General features: G+C 41.9%; 1 protein-coding gene across 3 annotated transcripts in view; it reads left to right on the top strand.

The window, feature by feature from the left end:
* The window catches only part of LOC121921141 (C-type lectin domain family 2 member D-like), a 60,658-nt gene that overhangs the window by 23,311 nt on the left and 25,768 nt on the right, over positions 1-11,579 (top strand). For 2 of the 3 annotated variants that reach the window (XM_042448759.1, XM_042448755.1), the window contains exon 1: positions 9,311-9,375. The exons of the other annotated variant lie outside the window; for it this stretch is intronic. The gene's annotated coding sequence lies outside the window, so the exon portion shown is untranslated. Of the gene's footprint in view, positions 1-9,310; positions 9,376-11,579 lie in introns of those variants that run through there. 3 annotated transcript variants of the gene reach the window in all.

Raw genomic sequence — 11,579 nt, 5'->3', positions numbered from 1 at the left:
ATTATTATTATTATTATTATTATTATTATTATTATTATTATTATTCCAGACTGCAGCCCTGGAGTAATGTCCTGCTCCAATAGCATAGCATTTACATTTCTATACTACTTATCAGTGAACTCAGCACTGTCTAAGTGGTTTACAATCTGTAAACTGGGTATGCATTTTACCAAGCTATGAAAGGATGGAAGACTGAGTCAACCTAGGAACCCTGGGATTATACTCAGAAACTTGTGGCTACAGTTCCAGCATTTAACCACTGTGCCACCAGGGCTCCTCCATAGCACCTTTAGGTGATGTTGTCTTGTAGCAAAATTCCCAGTCTCTTTGGGCTCTGCAGTATAGGTTCACTTCCCTCAATCTTCCCTTCTTTCCCTTCTCAGTATTATAAAGGCTTGTATTGGAATATCATTGCCAACATTTGCACCTGCATTATTGCAGATCACCAATTCTGCCCTCGCTGGCATCGGACGGTGCTGCAGGTTGGATGGGTAGGGTACATCTTCTTGGTGATGACAGTGATAGCGATGGGTGTTTGGGGTGAGTATCTAAATGAGACATGTTTGCATGAGACTTCAGTATTAAAATAGAAACCACCATATATATATATATATATATATATATATATATATATATATATATTCTGCTTTTCTCAAAGAGCTAGTAACCAAGGCATGTCACAAGACTGAAACAAATAAAAACCAATAGTCATAAAAATAGGTAGAGAGAATACTGGCCAAGATCCTGCATTGGCAGACATAGCTAAGATGACCACAGAACTCACCATTGTAGCCACCTCTGCCGATGTCAGACTTCTTGAAAACATACCTCTTAAGCCAGGATAATATATCGCTTAAGCAAGGGATTCCAAGTCATTGTAGACCAGGGCACTGGAAAATGAGTTTCCTTCCCGTCCTCCCACTCTTCTTATCCATTGAAATACATGGTCATAAATACCTATTGTATCCAAACAACTAGACCGTGTGACCCAGGAAAGTTCCTAAAGCCCTTCGTCATTTAAAGACTCCCTCCCCTCAATCTCTAATCTACTATTCTTTTTTCTTCACTATCCTTATGCACGACATTGAGTTAAAAATCTAAACTCTTTCTTTTATTTAATTTTTTCATTAGCTAGTTAGGACGTAGGCACTCCATACATATGTAAATGTAAAAGCCATTAGTAAACTATTTATAAGGACCAGAACAGATAGGCATGATGGAGGGGCCCAAGTCCACTCCAGCCAGAAGTGGGTCCAAACCCCACCAGCTGCATGGACGGTGTGTTTCATCCCTAAATTTGTAACCTGGTTTCAGTTCAGGGAAGCAACATGAGATTGGAATGTGCTTTATTCTGTCACTCTGCTGAAGAAAAGTTGATTCCTAACAGTTTTAGCTTTCATATTTTTTCCCCTACAAGGGTTAACACCCTGGAAACTCTGATTCCAATATAAAAAAGAAAGAAAGGATGTGTTATAAGTCCATGTATTTATACACCCACAAATCCTGGATTTATGATGGGATCCACATGCCTAATTAATTCTAACTAATTCTGACTAATTGCTACATGAACATGGACTCTGTTTCTCTTGCAGTTGTGAATACAAAACATATTGCAACAACAGCAGCTACATTATATGCGAATGCACACCAAGACAGTGAAGGAAACAACACATTAGAGAATTTCAAGTTTATCCTGAAAGAAAAATTGTGTGAAGCTGCAACAACATTGAGAGGTAAATTCATTTTATGTTCTTTAGCCACCATACTGCAAGTTACAACTATGTCTTCTAATTACTGTTCTTTCAGTAATTATCATTAACAATAATTACTTCTTTCTAACATTTAGAGACATCCATTGGTTGTGAGAATTGTTTTCAATTATACTACTGCCGACTGCTCCTTCTTCAATATGACATCTCTTCAGATATGTCACTATACTTTCAGATCAGTTGCTAATGTAAAAAAATGGAATGGGGTTGAAATATAGTGAAAGGGGGGAAATGCAACAATTAAAATACTCAGTTTGCATAATTAGAATGCAATCTAGGAAGCATAATAAGTGATTTCCATAGTATGTCAATTACATGCACAGATTTGAAGAAATGGGTAATGGCAACCATATAGAAGATATACTGTTTGCTTCTCCTTCAGCTTAAATCAAAGTACTGGTTTTAACCTTTAATATTCTCCTATGTCGCTTGCTTCCTATTGAATTAATTTTCTAAACTGTGACACTCCTTTCAAACCCTTGCTAGTTTTTTTTTTAAAGGTCATACATTTTTGACTGATTGTATTGTTTGTGCTATTTTAGTCCAACATTGTGAATTCAATAGAAGGTTATCAAAGCATTTTTTTTAAAAAATAGCTCAGTGTTAGAATACATGTTTTCCAATTAGAAGTTCCCAGTTTTACAGTAACTTCCAAGACCACCTGTAATAGGCTTTTCAGAAACAGGATGAGTAAAGATCTAGAGACTCACTGACAATCAAAATAAACGATTATGCTGTTGAGGTGCTATGCCTGAACAACTTGCAAAAGGGCATAGCTGAACCCTGAACAGGAACACTCCACACTGCAACATTTTGCTGCAGCCACACAGGAAATATTGTTTTAAAATGACGATAAAATTTAGTTCCATGGAAACTAAAATAATAGTTTCCCTAATTGGGAAACCCCTATGCTGAAGAAATCTAAATTTCTTCAGAATTTTAAAACAATTATATTCTCAGTGGTAAAATGAAAGAGAATTAAGTCTGTTGTATCTTTTAAAAATATATATATTATTATGCTACTGAGATTTTTGTTATTTAACTGGCTCTAAGAGTAAGTAAACACTGTACAAGTAAAGTTTTCCTTATGTAGAATTCCAAAATCTGAAAAACCTCATAATCCAAAACACTTCCCACCGCAAATATTTTGTATAAGACAGACCCAACATGTAATGTCAACTGTCCTGAAATCTATGCTATTAATGGTTACAATATAAAATATTTCTTAACTTTTTAGACCCTACTTACTCTTTACCTTTTAGGGTGATATTAACTAGCCTAAATAATAAAATATAGAGACAGAGAAAGATATAATTTCAAATAAAAATTGATGTTTTTCTTCTTAGAAAACAGAAGTTGTGATCTGTGCCCTATGAAGTGGGTTCTACACAAGCACAAATGCTACTGGTTTTCTAACTCAATTCAATCTTGGGGGAAAAGCAAAGAAGACTGTATAGCTAAGAAGTCTCAACTAATTATGATCTATGATCAGGAAGAGATGGTAAAGAGTTCAAACAGTGTTTGTTGTTGTTTGCAATCAAATTGTTTTTGACTTATGTACTTCCAAGAACCTCAGTCACCCACAGTCCTGCTCAGGTCTTGCAAACTAAAGGCCATAGCATCCTTGATTGAATCAACCCATTTGGAGTGCAGCCTCCCTCTTTTACTTCTGTTTTCCCCTTTACCAAGCATTATTATCTTTTCCAGTGAATCACATTGTCACATAATATGTCCAACGTATAACAGCCTCAGTTTATTTGTCTTCACTACTAGTGAGACACAAGGCTTGATTTGCTCTAATTTATAGCCTTCTTATTCTTTCATCCTTACTTTCAAAATAGACCTAAAGATTATGGCTTGGACTACACTGTGAACCGTCTGTCTGTCTGTCTGTCTGTCTGTCTGTCTGTCTATCTATCTATCTATCTATCTATCTATCTATCTATCTATCTATCATCAGTTGCACACATTCTTTTTTTTAAAGTTCTTTTTTATTATTAAGAATGTGCAGTCTGAGCTCCATTATGATTTCATCCTCCTTATAAGCCTGTTGATCTGGTCTTCCCTGTTTCCTGCATCTCCACCTTCTACAACATTCTGAGATTAAATGTCTAAGGAAGGAACTGGCAAAAACACAGTGACTATAAATACACATAATCATTAAGAAAGGCCTGACCTTGTCTCACACTACCATGACCTGACAGGTAAATGGAGGCAGAAATTGACATTTGAAGAGTACAGCAAGACTTTTAGAAGAGTGTTGGCAGGTACACAATGTGCCCTATAGTATTAATGTAGAAGATTCTATCTGCATGCTTTTGGCACTCCCAAACCTATATTCTCCCAAATTTTTACTGAACAGCATTTCATCCTGCACAATGTAGCTTCTGGGGTAAATTATGAACAGATAATATACTGCAGGACAATTGTGTTTTTCTGATATATTACTGGCCAAAAGAACAACCAGAGTTATAGCTTGCAAGTCTACTGAGGACAGGCAAATATTTTAATTCAAATCATTTTTATTAAGAATTTTTAGCTACATTAAAATATTACTCATAATATACATACAAATTAAAAAGGGATAGAAAAAGATACAATAGAAACATAGAAATAGAATAGAATACAATGCAAGCAAAGAACAAAAAGGAAACATTAAGTTTCAACTTTCTTAGCAATGGTGGTTCATGATATAAAGTCTTACGTCACCTACTCAGTAATATCTCTTACTTCTACTTCTTATTTATTTCTACTAATTTTCAAATCCACTGTTAATCATTTATCCTTCTGCAAAACAAAAACAATTACAATTTCACAACCTTTCTAGAAAATCCCCAAAGGTTTTTCTCTTATTAAATCAGATAACTCATCTGTTTAACTAAATCAGACAATTTTATTAGCCAATCTTTTTGTGATAGAATAGTTGTGTTCTTCCACTTCTCTGCATACGTCAGTCTTGCTGCAGTAATCATATATTGTAACACTTCCTTACTTCTTCTCTAACTGATCATTTATCAGTCCCACTAAAAACAGTTGTGCTTTTAACTGAAGTTTAATTGACATTTAATTGAGGACAGGCAAATGCAAAGTGAATAAATGAAAATACATACTGCAGAACAGTATTGGATTATAATGATGGGATGCTCAGATAGCAATCCTTGTTATAAATAATAAATTGCATTTTACAGGAATTCATCCAGAACAATCAAGAAAAGAAAAAGACATGGCTTGGACTTAGTGTCACATCACCAGAGAAGAAATGGATGTGGGTAGATGGCTCTGTAGTCAACCAGACACTGTGAGTACTCAGATACCTATGGAGGAGAGGTTTTGCAAAGCACTAATTTTATAAACTCATAAACTACAGAATATAAAAACCATTCAAATTAACAAGCCTATAACATTCTTAGGTATACATAGAACCAGTCTATCTGATTACACATCCTTGTGTCCACCCTACCATATATCAAGATTTGTAATGCCTTAAAATAATATCTCATGGTGCTCTTATGATAGAAACAGGTTTCCTGAACACAAATAAGAACAGGGTACACATGTCCCTCAACATTTCCTGGGGTTAGGCACTCAGGACCCCAGTGAATGTGGAAAAACTGCAGATAACAAAAACACTGTTTTTACCTGAGAGAATACCTCTATGAGAATCTCAAGGTCCTCTGGTGCAACTCTGTGGTTAGGGTTGCCATAATTCTGGACCTCCAAACTGGGACAAATGTAGGACAAAAGTAGGACAAATTTTTCTAATGTAGGACACATTTTTTAAATGGAGGGACACACAAAAAAATGATGCTTTTTTAAAAATGTTAATATAATGCCTGTTTCTTAGGCATGATAAAATGGAGGACATTTTGGCATTGTTCCTAGACAGATGGCAGAAAGTGCTTCCCTTTCTGGCTAACCTCCCCCCCTTCCAAACAGCATATTTGGGCATTGAAGAGGAGGAAGAGTGGAAAAGGCAGAGGAGGAGGAAGAGGAGAAGAAGAAGAGGAGGGGAGAAGGGGAGGAAGAGGGAGGAGAAGAAGAGATGGAGAAGAAGAGGAGGAGGAAGAAGATGAAGAGAGGAGGAAAAGGAGGGAAGACGGAAGAGAAGAGGGGGGAGAAGAGGAGAGGAGGAGGAGGAGGGGAGGAGGAGGCGGAGGAGGAGAGGAGGAAGAAGAAGAGGAGGAAAAAGATGAAGAAGAAGGGAGGAAGAGAGGAGAAAGAAGAAGGCGGAGGAGAAAGAGGAAAGGCTCTTTCCCCTGCCTGGCTGCCTCCGTCGCCAACGAGGAAGCCAAGGCAAGGGAATGGGGCCTCGCTGAAGCCAACGCCCCAACCTCTGTGGCTGCCTCCATCGCCGTTTTGCCCCCACCCGGGATTCCCCCCCCCCGAACGGAGGAGCCAGGCAGAGGTTTGGGGCTTGGCTTCAGCCGTCCTCCCCAAGCCCCAGCCAAGCCTGGAGGACTCCCACGATCGCGGAGGAGCCCCAGGGCCATGGCTGGGGCTTGGAGGCAGCCTCCTCCAAGCCCCACCAAGCCTGGAGGACTCCGCATCGCGGAGGAGGCCCCAGGGCATGGCTAGGGCTGGAAGGCAGCGTCTCAAGCCCTCAGCCAAGCCTGGAGGACTCCGAATCGCGGAGGAGCCCCCAGGGCATGGCTGGGGCTTGGAAGGCAGCCGTCCTCAAGCCCCAGCCAAGCCTGCAGGACTCGCGGGGGGGGGGAGTCCCGGGGGCGGGGCCAAACCGGGGCGGGACCGTGGGACCCCCCCAAATCGGGAAAGTCCCGCCCCCAGGCGGGATATGGCAAGCCTATCTGTGGTCAACATCTGCCAGACACTGACCATAGAATTGTGCTGGAGGAGCTACAAATGCCTAGTTGAATGTTCTCTCTAGGAATCTTTGGGTCCTTCAGTGCAAGTTTTGGTTAAAATTGACCACAGAGTGTGCTGGGATCTAGATATTCCTAGAGAGAGCATATTAATAAAATTTCATGGTGCCATTGACCCCACACTGGATTTAAGTCCAAGAAAATATTATGGCTTGAAGGCACGTTACAGACCGCGAATTGCGGCGGTCTGCTGCCGTGCCGCTTGCAGCGTCGGGAGCTGCAGTTCTAAACCGCCTATGTTGTAACTACTACAGTACAGTCTTACCTATGAGATCCTGCTGGGGACAGTCCCATTATACAAAATGCTTTATTTAAAGATGCTCTTCTTGCTCAAGACCTCTCCTAGGCTGACAGTGGTTGTTTCATCTTGTCATAGGTTTCCAAATTATTTATGAGAAGGATGCCTGCGGCGCCTTAGGAATTAATGACATCTACTCTGACCTCTGCAGCACCAATCTTAGCTGGATTTGTCAGAAAAAACTCTGTACTTATTTGATTTTTTTAATTTATGCCTCTTGTATCAAAATGGTCACCATATGTTGTCCACTGACAGAAGCCACTCTCTGATCAATACTGCTTTTCTCTCATGGGTAAATAGAGTAATTTGTGTGGCTGCAAAATACATCTGTATTGCCAAGTATTCTATACAGCAAATGGAGTGAGAGTACTTTCCCCTCACGTCTATCCCTGTCTCTGGCTATTGGCCATTCCAGCATCTTGTGAATAGAATTTCATACTGGTGATAAAAGATAACAAGAAAAGATCATAAAGAACATTGACAGTGGGCTCTCTGGATCTGTTGGATTTGTTTCCAAACCCACTGTGGATACCTTTTTTTTTTTTTTTTGGATGTTCAGGTCCTATTAAATACCATGGCATAGTAAAATGATGTCCCTTATAGAAAACGGCAAAATCAGGTTTCACTTTTGGAAATCTATATGTATATTTTGAATATTACCAAGCCATGGATGCTTGTATCCATGGATAAAGAATTTATGGATAAATAAGGCTGACAGTAGTCATTCAGAACTTTTAAACTGGCCTTTATTATAGCAGCAGCTGTTTTATATATATATATATAATGATTTTAAGCTGTATTGTAATTTTAAAAAAATGTTTATCTTTGAGCCGCCTTGGGCCCTTCTGGGGAAAGGCAGCATACCCATGAAATAAATAAACAATTAAGAAATGCTTTGTGTATATAAAAAACAGCATAGTGGTCTTTTTGCACTGGCACCAAACCTCACCTGTGTCCTTCATGTTAGCGAATTGATAAATTACTTTTGCTTTTCAATACTCTTTTCCTATGAGAATATAAGACGCAATACAAAAGTTTTTAATGTATGTAATTTTCTTGGTTTTTTGATGTTTTAAAGTTTTATATATATGCTATAGCTATAGCTATAGATATATAGTAAAGTTGTTTAAAATGTTTTTTTGAGAGCTGCCTTGCGTCCCTTTCTGAGAGAAAGGCAACATCAAAATGAAAATAAATAATTAAAATGTGTATGCTTTATTTGTCCTTTTAAACTTTGAATGCTTTATCCATGTGTTTTAATTGATGTTGTTCATTGTTGACTTGTTGTTGTTCCCCTCATTGATCCAGGGCTGAGGCGGGTAAATAATAAAAATAATAACACAAACAAAAATCCATCAGTGATACCTTTAATGACAATAAATGCACAATAAACTTGTTGCAAGCTTCCGAAGCTCCATGGGCTTCTTCATCAGGCAAGATGTTACAAACCAAACAGGAGGGGAAAAAACAATTTGAGATGTTAGATGCTTCAAAAGCTTGCAACATGTTTATTGTGCATTTCGGTTGACTGATGAAGGTATCACTGATGGATTTTTGTATTTGTTAGATGGCCAACACAGCTACCCCTGAACAACAACAAATTATTATATAGTTATTATAGATTATATTATTATTAGGAAAAACTTGAAAGCACAAAGCGCACCGCACGCACATATGCTCACTCTCCAGTCATAGCCCAAGGTCCAATCCAGTTGTTGTTGTGTGCTTTCAAGGTACTTCTGACCTATGGCGACCCTAAGACAAACCTATGCTGGGATTTTCTTGGCAATGTTTGTTCAGAGGAAGTTTGCCCTGAGGCTGAGAGTATGTGACTTGCCCAAGGCCACCCATCGGGTTTCATGGCTGAGCTGGGAACCACACCCTGGTCTCCAGAGTCCTAGTCCAACACTCAGACCATTCCCCCAAGCTCTTCTACTCCTCACCAAACTACAAATCCCAAAAGGAGAGACAGCCAAGGCAGTTCAAGTGGTGGCCTAGCATTGAGCAGACTGAAAGAGGTCTGGTTTCACAGCCTCCAAACTACCAAGGGCTGCATCAGTGTGCATCCAACAGACAAAAAAGGTCCAAAACACACTGCAGAAAGAATCCAGTTTGAGAGTGACTGCTCTAACTGCCCTGGCTCAGTGCTAGGGAATTCTGGGAATCTATCGTTTTGTGAGACATTTAGCCTTCTCTGTCAGAGAGTTCTGGGGGCACAAGAAACTACAGTTCCCAGGATTCCATAGTCTTGAGCCATGGCAGTTAAAGCGGTGTCAAACCGGATTGTTTCTCCAGTGTGTATGCAGTGTGTACACGTTCTTTACTGCGATTCTGGGGGAGGGAAGAGGGCTCAGGCGCCGCCTTCTGGGAGGGGAGGATTGTCTGCCTTGTTTTGTTCAGGGAGTCCTTGCTTGACTTCGGAGGCAAGGTAAGGGGCCTTTCTGCGTGTCTTTGTTGCCACTTTTAAGGAAGGAGGAGGGTCTTTTCCCTTTGTGTGTTTCTGTGTTGCTTTTTTGGAGCGCCTTCCTTTGAGGAGGAAGAGGCAGGCAACTGAGGCAAAGCTCCCGGGAAGGCAAGCCTCTTGCTCCACTTCCCAAAATATCAGGGGCTTCACCCGCAGGAGCCTTGCTGGCCATTGAGCCCTTGGGCTGGGCTCCTGGGAGTTGGAGGCCGAAACATGTGGAGCAGAAATGGGCGGGAGGACCAGGCGCCCAGAGGAGGGAAGCCCTGAGGGACTGCAGAGCCAGCCTGGCCTCGTGCTTTGGGTGACTCTGGAGACCAGGGTCCCATTCCCAGCTTGACCATGGAAACCCATTGCCACAGCCTCTCAGCCTCAGAGGAAGGCAAGGGCAAACCTGCCTGAACAAATCTTGCCAAGAAAACCCCAGGAGAGGGTGGCCATAATTCAGAAATGACTTTAAGGCATAGAATCGTAGAGTTAGAAGAGACCCCAAGGGCCATCCAGTCCAGCCCCATTCTGCCATGCAGGAACTCTCAAGCAAAGCATCCCCAACAGATGGCCTCTTTGAATGTTGACCTTGTCCTCTGGGGGTGTTAGCTCCTCCTCCTTCTTTGCTGTCATCTGCAAACTTGATAAGCATGCCAACAACAACAACAGCGGTTCCCCCTTAGGGATGGAGCTAGGATTTTAGGAAGGGGGGGTCCAGACTAAGTGCCACCATTATAATGGGGCTTGGGTGTGGCGGTGCAGCAGCACACACTATTTTTCTAATGGAAGGGGGGAGGTCCAGACCCCAAGAACCACCCCCTTGGCTACGTCCCTGTCCCCCAAATCCTCTGCTGGTAAGGCGAGTGGCCATGCCCACTGGGAGATTCTGCAACTTGTTGTGGTCCAAAATTTTACATTTTTGAAGCTCTGCTTCTGCAGGGAGAGAGGTTGGCTTAGAGAAGGAGGAAAGACATACACATACACTGTTCCCACTACATAATAAATCAGTTTTCAAACCGCTTTGAACTGGCTTGCATGGCACTTGTGCCTAATTTCTGATGTAGTTTGCAGAAAAGATGCAGCGCTAAATCCATTTAAACCAGTTCTTTCAAATCCGTGGCATTCCCCACTTCTTTTGAAATAAATCAATTCAGAGCAAGTGTGAACACACTGTGTTCTGTTCCTGCGGCACAGTCATCCCTGTGAGGCGACTCCATGTTGAATTGATCCATTGCTGAATGTGTACACAAACGGGATTAAATTGAAATGGGTAGGTTCGATCACGGCTGAAATAGTGCAAACATCTATTCAGCACTAAATCGCTTCATTGCTTCAACTCAAAAAACAATTTATTTTGTAGTGGGAATGAGGCCTATGTTTGTTTTCCAAATGCATCTGAAGAAGTAAGCTTAGGTCTAGGAAAGCTCATGCCAGTGGCATCACTAGGGGGGTTGCCAACTGCACTGGGTGACACCCCAGAGAGGAGTGATACCTGGTGGGGTGGTACACCCACACAGCTCTTGGGCAAGCAGGAAAAGGAGGTTGCCCAGCAACCACAGCGGACCCTAAATGGGCTCTCTAGAGGCCACACTGCTGCCCCCTTAGAAGCTGCTGGGGACGGCAGTGCCTTCAGAGTCCAACACCCACAGCAGGCACCATGTGGTGCACCATGAAGGTCAGGGGAAGGAACCTTCAGAGTCCCACACATGCGAGTTGGGACTCTGAAGGTCAGGGAGGTAGCAGTCTGGCCAGGCAGGGGAGAACAAAGTTCACGAACACACACACACACCACAACGGGTGACACCAACCCTACTGATGCCACTGGCTCATGCTACCAACTTCCATCTTTCAGTTCTACCAAATGCATCTGAAATGCAGTTCTATTAAACGCATGCTACCAACTTTTCTCTGTCAGTTAGGGTCTGTACACACTGGCCTGAAAGACCAGCTGGGGGGGGGGCAGAGTTGGGGCGTTGCATCCACATGACGCAGGTCTCACCCCCAGGGCGCCATGACACTGCACACCACACACCTCCATAGAATGCAGCGCCAAAGGAGCGCCATATAGCCACGGCACCATGCCCTAGAAATGCGGGATCATGGCCAAAGCATGTGGTTGCCATGGCCTCGATCCAGCACGAAAAGAGGCGGTCTGTAGAGCCCCTCTGTTTCAAAGGTGCTGC

This window comes from Sceloporus undulatus, chromosome 2 (genome assembly GCF_019175285.1).
Source record: "Sceloporus undulatus isolate JIND9_A2432 ecotype Alabama chromosome 2, SceUnd_v1.1, whole genome shotgun sequence".
In the NCBI taxonomy this organism is placed as follows: domain Eukaryota; kingdom Metazoa; phylum Chordata; class Lepidosauria; order Squamata; family Phrynosomatidae; genus Sceloporus; species Sceloporus undulatus.
The sequence above is the reverse complement of the archived record's forward strand: the minus strand, read 5'-3'. Positions and strand labels throughout refer to the sequence as shown.